Source organism: Elephantulus edwardii, unplaced genomic scaffold (genome assembly GCF_000299155.1).
Source record: "Elephantulus edwardii isolate Elephantulus edwardi_28Jun2011 unplaced genomic scaffold, EleEdw1.0 scaffold00100, whole genome shotgun sequence".
In the NCBI taxonomy this organism is placed as follows: Eukaryota; Metazoa; Chordata; class Mammalia; order Macroscelidea; family Macroscelididae; genus Elephantulus; species Elephantulus edwardii.
The window spans coordinates 11,835,042-11,845,323 of record NW_006399850.1 but is presented as its reverse complement, the minus strand read 5'-3'; the positions used below and the strand labels follow the sequence as shown (position 1 = coordinate 11,845,323).

Sequence of the window (10,282 nt, the reverse complement as noted above, 5' to 3'; positions counted from 1 at the left end):
GAATAGATACACTCCTTTCATGCTTTTGAAGCATGTAATGTTTTCTTGCTCTCTTCTGAGAACTACTTCCTTGTCCAAGGATATATTTTGCATGAACATAATCATGAGTTCTGGGATTCTCATTCTTCTCAATGTTAGCCACAACTTGTTATGATCCACACTGTAATAAATGGCTTTTCATAGTCAATGAAATGTGCTGACAAGACCTTTTCTAATTCCAGCTTGAACTTCTGGTAGTTCTCTGTCTGTGCTGTTCTAGACAATCATTTTTATTATTTTTATTGATTTGCTTACAAAGCTCATATACATTGTGTTTCACACTATTCTTCATTCACATTCTGTTTCATACAATCATTCTCATGCATTATAGGCAATGTCTAGTCAATTTTTAATGATCTCAGTTATATTTTCCTCCCAAGTTATACTAAATAATATTGTTCTGAAATTTCCACATTTATTTGTAATGGAAACAAATATTAATCTCTTCCAGTCTGTAGACCATGCAACTGTATTTCAAATTTCTTGACATGGACTGGCTAGCATGTGTAGAGCTGTATCTGTTAATTGAAACATGTAAATTGGTATCACATTGATTCCTGGAGCCTTAGTTTTTGTCAATGCCTTCAGTGAAGCTTGAACTTCTTCCTTCATCACCATTGACTATTTATCATGTGGTACTTCCCATAATATTTCAGTTTTGTTCAATTCTTCTTGGTACTGTGATTCTGTATACTACTTCCAACTTCTTTTGATACATTTGCATCACTTAAGATTATGCTCATAGCATACCTAAGTATTCCAACTCAAGGCTTAAATTTGCTTTTTAGTTCTTTTGTTTTAAGATTAAGTCCTAGTAAGTACTTCACTTTCATTCTACTATTCCAAGTCTGCACATTCTGTTATAATTCTTTGCTTTATTTTCTCAAGCTGGCCTCTGAAATCCTCTGTTCAGTTCCTATACTTCAGCATCTTTTCCATTTTGTCTTCTCAATGCTCTAGTGCAATTTTCAGAGGCCCTTCTGACATTCACTTTAGTTTTTTCTCTTCTGTCTTTGTACCTCTTGCTGTCTGCTTAGATGCTATCTTTGATGTCATCTCACAACCTAATTATTTTATGATCACTGTTATCAATGATTAAAAATAATTCTTAGGGTAATTTTAAATTTTAGGTTGAATAGACTTAAAATCATATTTTGGTTCTCAGGGACTTCTTTTAATGTTCTTCAGCCTCAGTGTGAACTTGCACATAAGTAATTGATGATCACTTCCACAGTCACTACGTTGTATAATATTGACTGTTGATAATAAGCTTCACTAATGATTCCTTCCATAGATATAATAAGTCTAAATCTATTAAGTGAAGCCCATGTTCAAAGCTGCTGTTTGTTTTTTTTCTAAAAATGGCTTTTACAATGAATAAATAATTTAGCATACAAAATTCAATCATTATATTTCTGGCCTCATTTCTATCACCACTTTTACTATCGTTTCTGTTTCATTGAAATGTATCCAGTTACCAGTTATCATTAACACATTTAGGTGTAGAAAATTTCAGACTGTAAGATTTGGTAAAATCCTTCCATTTACTAATCCTTGGCTTTAGTGGTTGTTACTCTTTGTTGACAATAATCATATTATAAATTCTTTCTTGAATGTGTATGGAAAATATCCTATCACTCACAATAGTGTAGTTCAGAATGTTGTCGTTGTTGTTGTGTACTGTCAAGTCAGAACTGAGTGGGTTTTCAGAGTCAGTTAATCACATGCAAGGAGACTGCCTATCCATCTTCCACAGAGTAGCTGGTGTCCTTGAACTGTGTGCCTTTGGGATTGCAGCACTGCTTCTTTCAACTAGGCTACCATCACTCTCTCCATACTTCAGAATAGAACTTTAAATTGTATCTCTATGAATGAAAAACCAGTCTTGTTTTTCATTCTCAACATAAAATATCAAGTGATTTTATGATTCAAAGTCTCCAAAGCCTGTCTGTCTCATCTCAGTAATGTTGTTGTTCACGTGCCCCATTTCGTATTTTACAACTTCTAATTTTTCAACATTCATACTTTATCTATTTCATGTTGCAATCATTAAATGTTTTTCCCACTGTCTCCTCATTTTGGTTGACTTCCAGTCTTGTTTGGCCTCTAGTACTATAAACTATCTGTGTTTCTCTATTGCTCATGAGTTTTAGAGAAGTCAAGCCATTTCCTACCATGTCTATTTTATAGCTATATATTAATATAGTATAGCTAATATGTTTGTTATAGTTATATATTTTTGTTATGTATCATCCAGTTTGTTGTGAGTCAGTTTTATGCTGGAAGTTTTGAAGGCATCTCGCATCTCGAAGAGGGAGAGGTACAGAATGAACATTTAGCTCTCTTAGGCATTTCTTTTCATCCCAACTGGGTATCTGCAGATGGGACTTGCCAGATGAACTTGGGGTCTCTGGCAAACAGTCCACCAGCCTGTGGGCATGCCGGAATTTTTAAATTCTCAAGGGCCCTAAGGTCTGCAGTTCTCAGGCCTGTTTTTAATAGGTTTTGGTCAAATATTCTTCTAGGTGGTATAGCATTGCTCTGCTGATTTGCTGTACAGAGGTAACTCGTGGTGGCTGTGATGCTGAACACTGTGACCATGATGTACCAAATGTGATATTGGTCACCTATAGTGGACAGTGTTTGGCGGAGTTCCCCGGTTAAAACAAGCTTAAAAGCAGGAGGGGCATCCACTTCTAAAAAAGCTTGCCTCTGGAAACCCTATGAACTATGAGAAATGAAGAAAGTTTATAGGTTCACTATGAGTAGCCTATGACTTGATGGAATTTAACAACAACATCATCAAGTCAGAACTGATTTATACTTGACCCTTTGGTGGGTTTTCAGAAGCACTAAATGACATAGGAAGAGATTGTCTATCATTCTCACATAGAGAAGTTGGTGAATCCCAGCTGTGTGTCTGGTTGGCAACACAATTATATTAAATATAAAATTATTAAAGTATATGTGTTTTTATAAATATATATTTTTTCTAAATATATCTTTTTTTAGAAATATGTATGCTTTTATAAATATTACTGAGATATAAGAAAAATAAAAGAGAAGCTTGATATTAGGTGGTGAAAAAGCCAACATAGTGTTTATTTCTGGCTTATTTCATTATCTACATATCTTAGTTATGAAGGGGAAAAATATTGTTTCGTAGTTATAGCAGTTATTACAGAAAATAACTGGCAGTGAACTTTCAGTCAATGCTGTAACAACATAAAACTTATTTGTATGTACATGCTTATCTGGAATCTGGAAACATCACTCCCTGTCTTGTGAGATTATAATGTTTACCTACATGTCAATTAGATTTTCTGTGTTTAGCAAAAGGCCAATGTGTGTTGCTAAAAGGCTTAGCCTTCAAACATTTTCTGTACTAATTAATACATGTACTAATTAAGAGCTCTGAGCAAAAATTTAGCTTTTTCATTCATGTAATGATGATAGTACTTCCATCATAAGTTTAGTCTAGTGATTAAAGAATTCTGACTAGACTTTGTTCTTATTAGTCAGTTCTGACTCATCACATCCCTACATATAAACAGAATGAAACTATACCAAACTCTGCACTATCTTCACAAACTTCGCTATGGTTCAATTGTCATTAGATGAATATTATTTAATAAATGTGAACTTGTGCTGTTATTGATGTTGTCATTCATTTATTCTAATGAAAAATCTGTAAAGTGTTCTCATTATTTTACAGATGTAGGAAGTGAAAGTAAAAATAACCAAAAGACAAAGACTTTAAAGCAGATATATTGGATGATAAACACTTCGTGTTTTTCTTGCTAATACTAGCAAGTCAGAGATCAGTGTAAAACATCCTTAGCAGACCACCTACCACAGCTGCTAAAAGGTCATATCTTTGAAACTATCATTCAGTCATTGGGATAAAAATGTGTGAGTTTGTTGCTATAAAGATTAATACCTACTGGTGTCAAATGATTCCAATGAGTAGTGACCCTTGATTAGTTTTCCAAGACAATAAATCTATATAAAAGAAGATTGTCTATCTTTCTCCTGGTTTTAGCTGATTGATTTAAACCACGAATTTCTCAGTTTTTCACTCACTCATTTACAGCCATAATATCAGAACTGATTCATAACTACCCTCGTACAAGTTAATTGATCCTCCAGAAGGTTTTCTGAGGAAGTATATCTAATGTGAGAGAAGAAATGTCCTTCTTATTCAGAACGGATAGATTTGAACTTCTTGCCTTTGGGTCAACAGTGCAACTCCTTAACCACTAGATCACCAGAGCTTTTTTTGATCAGTAGCCTCGTGTATTATTCATTGCACCATCAGAGATTTTTCTCTATGGACCATAGTTTGGAAACCTTGTACACAATTATACTTCATCATGTCAGCTCTCTGTAAGTAGAAACTGAGGAGACAACACTTGTTTTTTTGTTATGATTATTTTCATTTACTACAAATATGTGGATCATAACAAATTGTGGCTGACTCTGAGAAGAATGGGAATCCCAGAACATTTGATTGTGCTAATGTGAAACATATACTTGGAACAAGAGAACAGAGGAAAGAAACACTGCATGGTGCAAAATTGGGAAGGGCATACGTCAATGGTGCAAAATTGGGAAGGGCATACATCAGAGATGTGTCCTGTCTCCATACCTTTTCACCCTGTATGCAGAACAGATTATCCAGGCGGCTGGGCTCTATGAGGAGAAATCTTGGGTCAGGATTGGTGGAAGATCTATCAACAATGTACATTATGCAGATGACACAACCCTGCTTGCTGAAACTGAAGAGGACCTGAAGTGCTTGCTGCAGAGGGTGAAGGACTGAAAGCTTCAATATGGATTGAGGCTCAATGTCAAGAAAACAAAGATTCTCAACACTGGACCAATTGGCAGCATCAGGATGGATGGTGAAGAGATTGAGATTGTTCAGAGCTTTAGTTTGCTTGTCTCTACAGTCAACACTCTTGACACCAGCAGCCAGGAAATTAAAAGAGATCTTGCAATGGGAAAATCTGCTATAAGGGACATCTCCAATATACTGAAGAGCAATGGTGTCTTTCTGGAGACTAAGGTACGTCTGATACAGACCATGATCTCTGCAATCACTTGTTATATGTCAGAGAGCTAGAAGTGACTAAGGAGGATTGAAGGATGCCTTTGAGCTGTGGTGCTGGAGAAGAGTATTGAAAGTACCAGGGACTGCTAGGAAAACAAACAGATTTATCCTGCAGAGGCTTAAACTGGGCTGGCCCTTGGAGGCAAGGATTCTGAGGCTCCGTCTAACATACTTTGGACATTTTAAAAGGAGGGACTGGTCCTTAGAGAGGGACATCATGCTTGGTAAGTTAGAGGGACAGCACAGAAGGGTAAGGCCCTCTATGAGGTGGATTGATTCAGTTACTGGGGTAATCGGGTTGGGTGTATCAGAGATAGTGCGATTGGCACAGAACAGAGCACAGTTTAGGGCTGTTGTACATAGGGTCGCTTTGAGTCACAAGCGACTCGATGGCACATCCCAACAACAACAACAACACAGATATAAATGAGATTATCAAAAGGTTATAGCAGGGTATATGAAAACTCTGGTGGCTTAATGGGTAAAGATTGTTAGAATTTAAATTTATTTTACATTCATTTGCATAAAAATTATATACATTGTGCTTCATTCATATATATTATGTTTCACACATTCTTTCATTCACATTGTGTTTTATATAATCATTCTTATACATTATGTTTTATAAAATTAATCACTATTGATCTGTATACACTATTACCCCATCTTTTAGGTCCACACTAGATCTTCCCTAATTCCTTTACCTCTTCCCTCTGCCAACACTACTCTGCAACTCGTAATTTTCCCCTATCCACATCATCTGTTCCTCCTGTTCACCCTCTGGACTTTTATACACATCCTACTAGTTTTCCTTCTATTTTACAATAATGGTCCTATGTAATATATGTCCTTATGAGACTGAGTTAGTTCACTTAGCATAATGTTCTCTACCTTCTCCCATGTTATATACCATTCTACAATCTACATATTCAATGTAATCCCAATACAAATAACAAACTCATTTTTTTAAAGAGAAAGAAAAGGCAATGTGAACATTTATTTGAAAAGGAAAGAGACCATGAATAAGCAAAGCACTTCTGAAAAACAAAAATGGAGAGGTATAGCACTCCCTGACCTCAAAACCTATTGCACAGCTATAATAACCAAAATATCATGATACTGGTGCAATGACAGACATATAGATCAATAGAACAGAACTGAGAACCCAGAAATTATCCCATTTACCTATGGTCAACTGGTATTTGGAAACAAGGAAAGAAAAGCTATCAAATGGGAAACAACAACCTCTTTAACAAATAATGCTGGCAAAACTGGACTTTTATCTGCAGAAAACTGAAGTAGATTCAACATATCTCACACCATGCTCAAAAATCAACTTAAGGTGGACCAGAGAGCTAGGTTCAAAGTCCAAAATCATAAAGAGCATAAAAGACAAAATGGGACCAACTTAGAAGATTTAGCCTATTATATAGATAGATACATGATAGATAGATAGATAGATAGATAGATAGATAGATAGATAGATTGGCAAATACAGCCAGAAATGCCCAAACAGGAGAGCATGACATCAGTGAATGGTATTTTCTAAGATTAAGTCCCTGAGTACATAAAATCCTTTTTGTAATAGGGTGAAAAGAAAACCTACTAACTGAGGAAAACATTTGACAATGACGTCTCTGACGAGGGTCTCATAACGAAAGTTTACAGACTACTATAAGGCCTCCAAAAAACCAAACAAAAAAAACCCACTGATAGTCCAATCACAATATTGGCAAAAGACAAGGAAAGACTTTACACAGAAGAAGACATTAGAAACACCAACAGACACATGAAAAAATGAGTTTTGCTGCCAATACAAGTTTGAATCCATCAGTGACTCCATGAGAGAAAATGGACACTCCCCTCCTACATGAATTACAAACTCTGAAAACATGCTGGAGAGTCAACTGTGATTTGGTTCCCACTTAATGACATGTAACAACAGTTTATATATCTATCTATATAGATAGATATAGATAGATATAGATATAGATAGATATAGACATAGATATACACAAACACATATGTATCTTTTCTTTCAAACCAGACATAGATGACTTTATTAATCTTGATTTCAAAAGTAAAACAAATAAATTATCTCCATAGTTTAAAATGTAACATCTATGTGGTGCATGTTTGCCCTATTGTCTTGCTTTATATTATTTGTCATTTCAACTGTGAGTAGTCTTTCCTGATAATTTTATGTGGAGCAAATATGAACAAGGTGAAGGAAAAAAATTTACTAAGTATCTCCCTAGTAAATTTTGATCTTAGGAATCTTTACTTTGAGGTGTGATATATTAACTTGTATTTTGAAAAAAAGAAAAAAGTTTTCATAGCAAAATGCATCTTTTTATTTCTAGTCTCCTTCTACAATATAACTTTTGATTCATTTGACAAAAGATCTTTTTTTTAACATCAGAGAATAACTAAATTGCTATCTCACAAGAAGTTATGAATGAATAACTTGTGAGTTTGGTGCTGTTGAACCTTGGAGTTCTGTGGTTCCCTCGGGGAACTGTGCAAGATACAGCACTGAGGTCACCATGAGCGAGGATACTTGTTCCTGATCTTCAAACTAAAAAAATTCCAGGTAGACATGAAATATGAAGCTCTATGTATATTGCTACTCAGTAAATATTTACTTAAGAAGGAATACCATGAAGCTATCACACAGTTGAATATTTAATTTCATTGTCAATGATATTTGAGAAGAAAATTCCTGGCATTTGAAAAAAAATGACCGCAATTGAGCAAGCAGAGGCCCAGCTCTCTGAGCTAGAACTGTTGGCCAGTATGTTCCCCAATGAGGATGAATTTGTAGTGAATGGCTTTAGCAGAAGTGAAAGATTGTGTTGAGAAGAAGACTATGGAAGGGCGATCTTCAAAAATTTACTTTACTGTCAATATCAACCTAAATATACCTGAGGACACAATGGTGGTGGTTTCACTGGCATGTATTCTGCCTTCCAAATACCCTGCCATTCTTCCTGAAATTACTGTCAGATCAGTATTATTAAAGAGATCCCAGCAGACTCAGGTGAACACAGATCTCAATGCTTATCTGAGAAGAACTACTGTGGCGATGTCTGTCTCTTGAAAGCCACAGAGTGGGCTAAAGAGCATGCTTGTGACTATATCACCAGAGATGCCACCTCATCTGCAACCATTGAGAGTACAGTCCAGACACTTGATCTTATTCTCACAAGACTCTGAAGCTATAGTCATCAGATCTACAACAAATACAAAAAGAAAGAATATTCTAGAATGGGCAAAGGAGCTCTCTCTGTCTGGGTTTAGCATGCCAGGGAAGACTGGTGTTGTTTGTGTGGAAGGCCCACAAAGCGCCTGCGAAGAATTCTGGTCAAGACTCAGAAAACTAAACTGGAAGAGAATTTTAATTTGTCATCGAGAAGATACTCCTTTTGATGGTACAAATGATCAACCGGAAAGACAAAGAAAATTTTCAATCTTTGAAAAAAAAGTATTCAGTACTCATGGAGCCAGGGGAAACCACATGGACTTTGGTCAGTTGCATCAGTTTCTAAATGCTAAAGGATGTGGGGATGTTTTCCAGATGTACTGTGGTGTGGAAGGACAATGAGCACGGGAAACCATTTTGTCACTGTTGACTTTGTCATTTTATTCTAATCCTGTCCTCCATAGAAAAGCAGTTAAGGAGAAGAAAATAAAATGGAAAAGAAGACTATGAAACACATCTATTAGGAATATATAAGTATCATATTTAACAATGGATTGTTTAATATTGTAACAAAAGCACAGACCACAAAAGATAAAAAAAAATTAGAACACTGTAAAGATTTTAAACTTTAACCCTGTAAAAAAATGTAAAGTGTCTTCCTAAAAAACAATATTCATGATGGAAAACATAAGTGCAATTCCAAATTAGAACCTTAAAAATATTGATAGCAGTTTCTTTACAAAGAGTATACCTATTGTAAAGGAGAAAGTAATTGTACCTGAATTAAATAATGTTGGTGGTCTAAAAAAAAAAAAGAAATTACCAGTTTTTCTTCATCTTTGATACAGCAAACACACTAAAGTGAATGGAGACAGTGCTCAGAAAATATTTGTTAAGTACATTATTAACTCAAGAGAAATTCAAAGTCCTTTTAAGTATAAAAAACAAGGAAATGTGAATATTTTCACAAAATGAGCCATGATATGGTTTTATCTAGAGAAAACTGTGAAAGATTTTAATTTAAGATAATTTCTCTGAGGTTTTCATTACACAAAGTTTATAAAATGCTTGCCTTAAGCTGTGGCAGTTTGGAAAGATTTTATTTCAAAAATTAGTATGTTCAAACAAGGAGTGTTTTATACCAATTAGGACAATCCTTGAAAATATTAATTTTTCAGTATATCCATAATTAGACACACACACACACAAACACACACACACACATATTTGTTGTTGTTGTTCTTATGTGCCGTCGAGTAGCTTGCAACTCATAGTGACCCTGTGTACAACAGCCCTAAACTCTGCTCTGTCCTCTATCAATCGCAATGTCGCTGACGCTCCCATCCCGATTACCCCAGTCACTGAATCAACCTCATAGAGGGCCTTGCCCTCCTGCGCTATCCCTCCAACCTCCCAAGCATGATGTCCCTCCCCAAGGACCAGTCCCTCCTTACAACATGTCCAAATTATGTTAGAGAAAGCCTCAGAATCCTTGCGTCCAGAACGCCACCTGATTTAACCCTTTCCAGGATGAATCTCTTTGTTTTCCTAGCAGTCCATGGTACTCTCAATACTCTTCTCCAGCACCACAGCTCAAAGGCATCAACTCTCCTTCTATCCTCCTTGGTCATTGTCCAACTCTCTGATGCATAACAAGTGATTGCAAAGACAATGGCCTGTATCAAACGCACCTTAGTCTCCAGAGAGATACCATTGCTCTTCAGTACTTTGGAGAAGTCCCTAACAGCAGACTTTCCCACTGCAACACATCTTTTAATTTCCTGGCTACTGGTGCCAAGAGTGTTGACTGTGGAGCCAAGCAAACTAAAGCTTTGAACAATCTCAATCTCTCCACCATCCATCCTGATGCTGCCAATTGGTCCAGTGGTGAGAATCTTTGTCTTCTTGACATTGAGCCTCAATCCATA

General features: G+C 35.9%; 1 pseudogene; it reads left to right on the top strand.

Moving 5' to 3' along the window:
- The first annotated feature begins 7,891 nt into the window (after positions 1–7,891).
- Positions 7,892–8,756, top strand: LOC102854155 (annotated as a pseudogene).
- Positions 8,757–10,282: the final 1,526 nt, after the last annotated feature.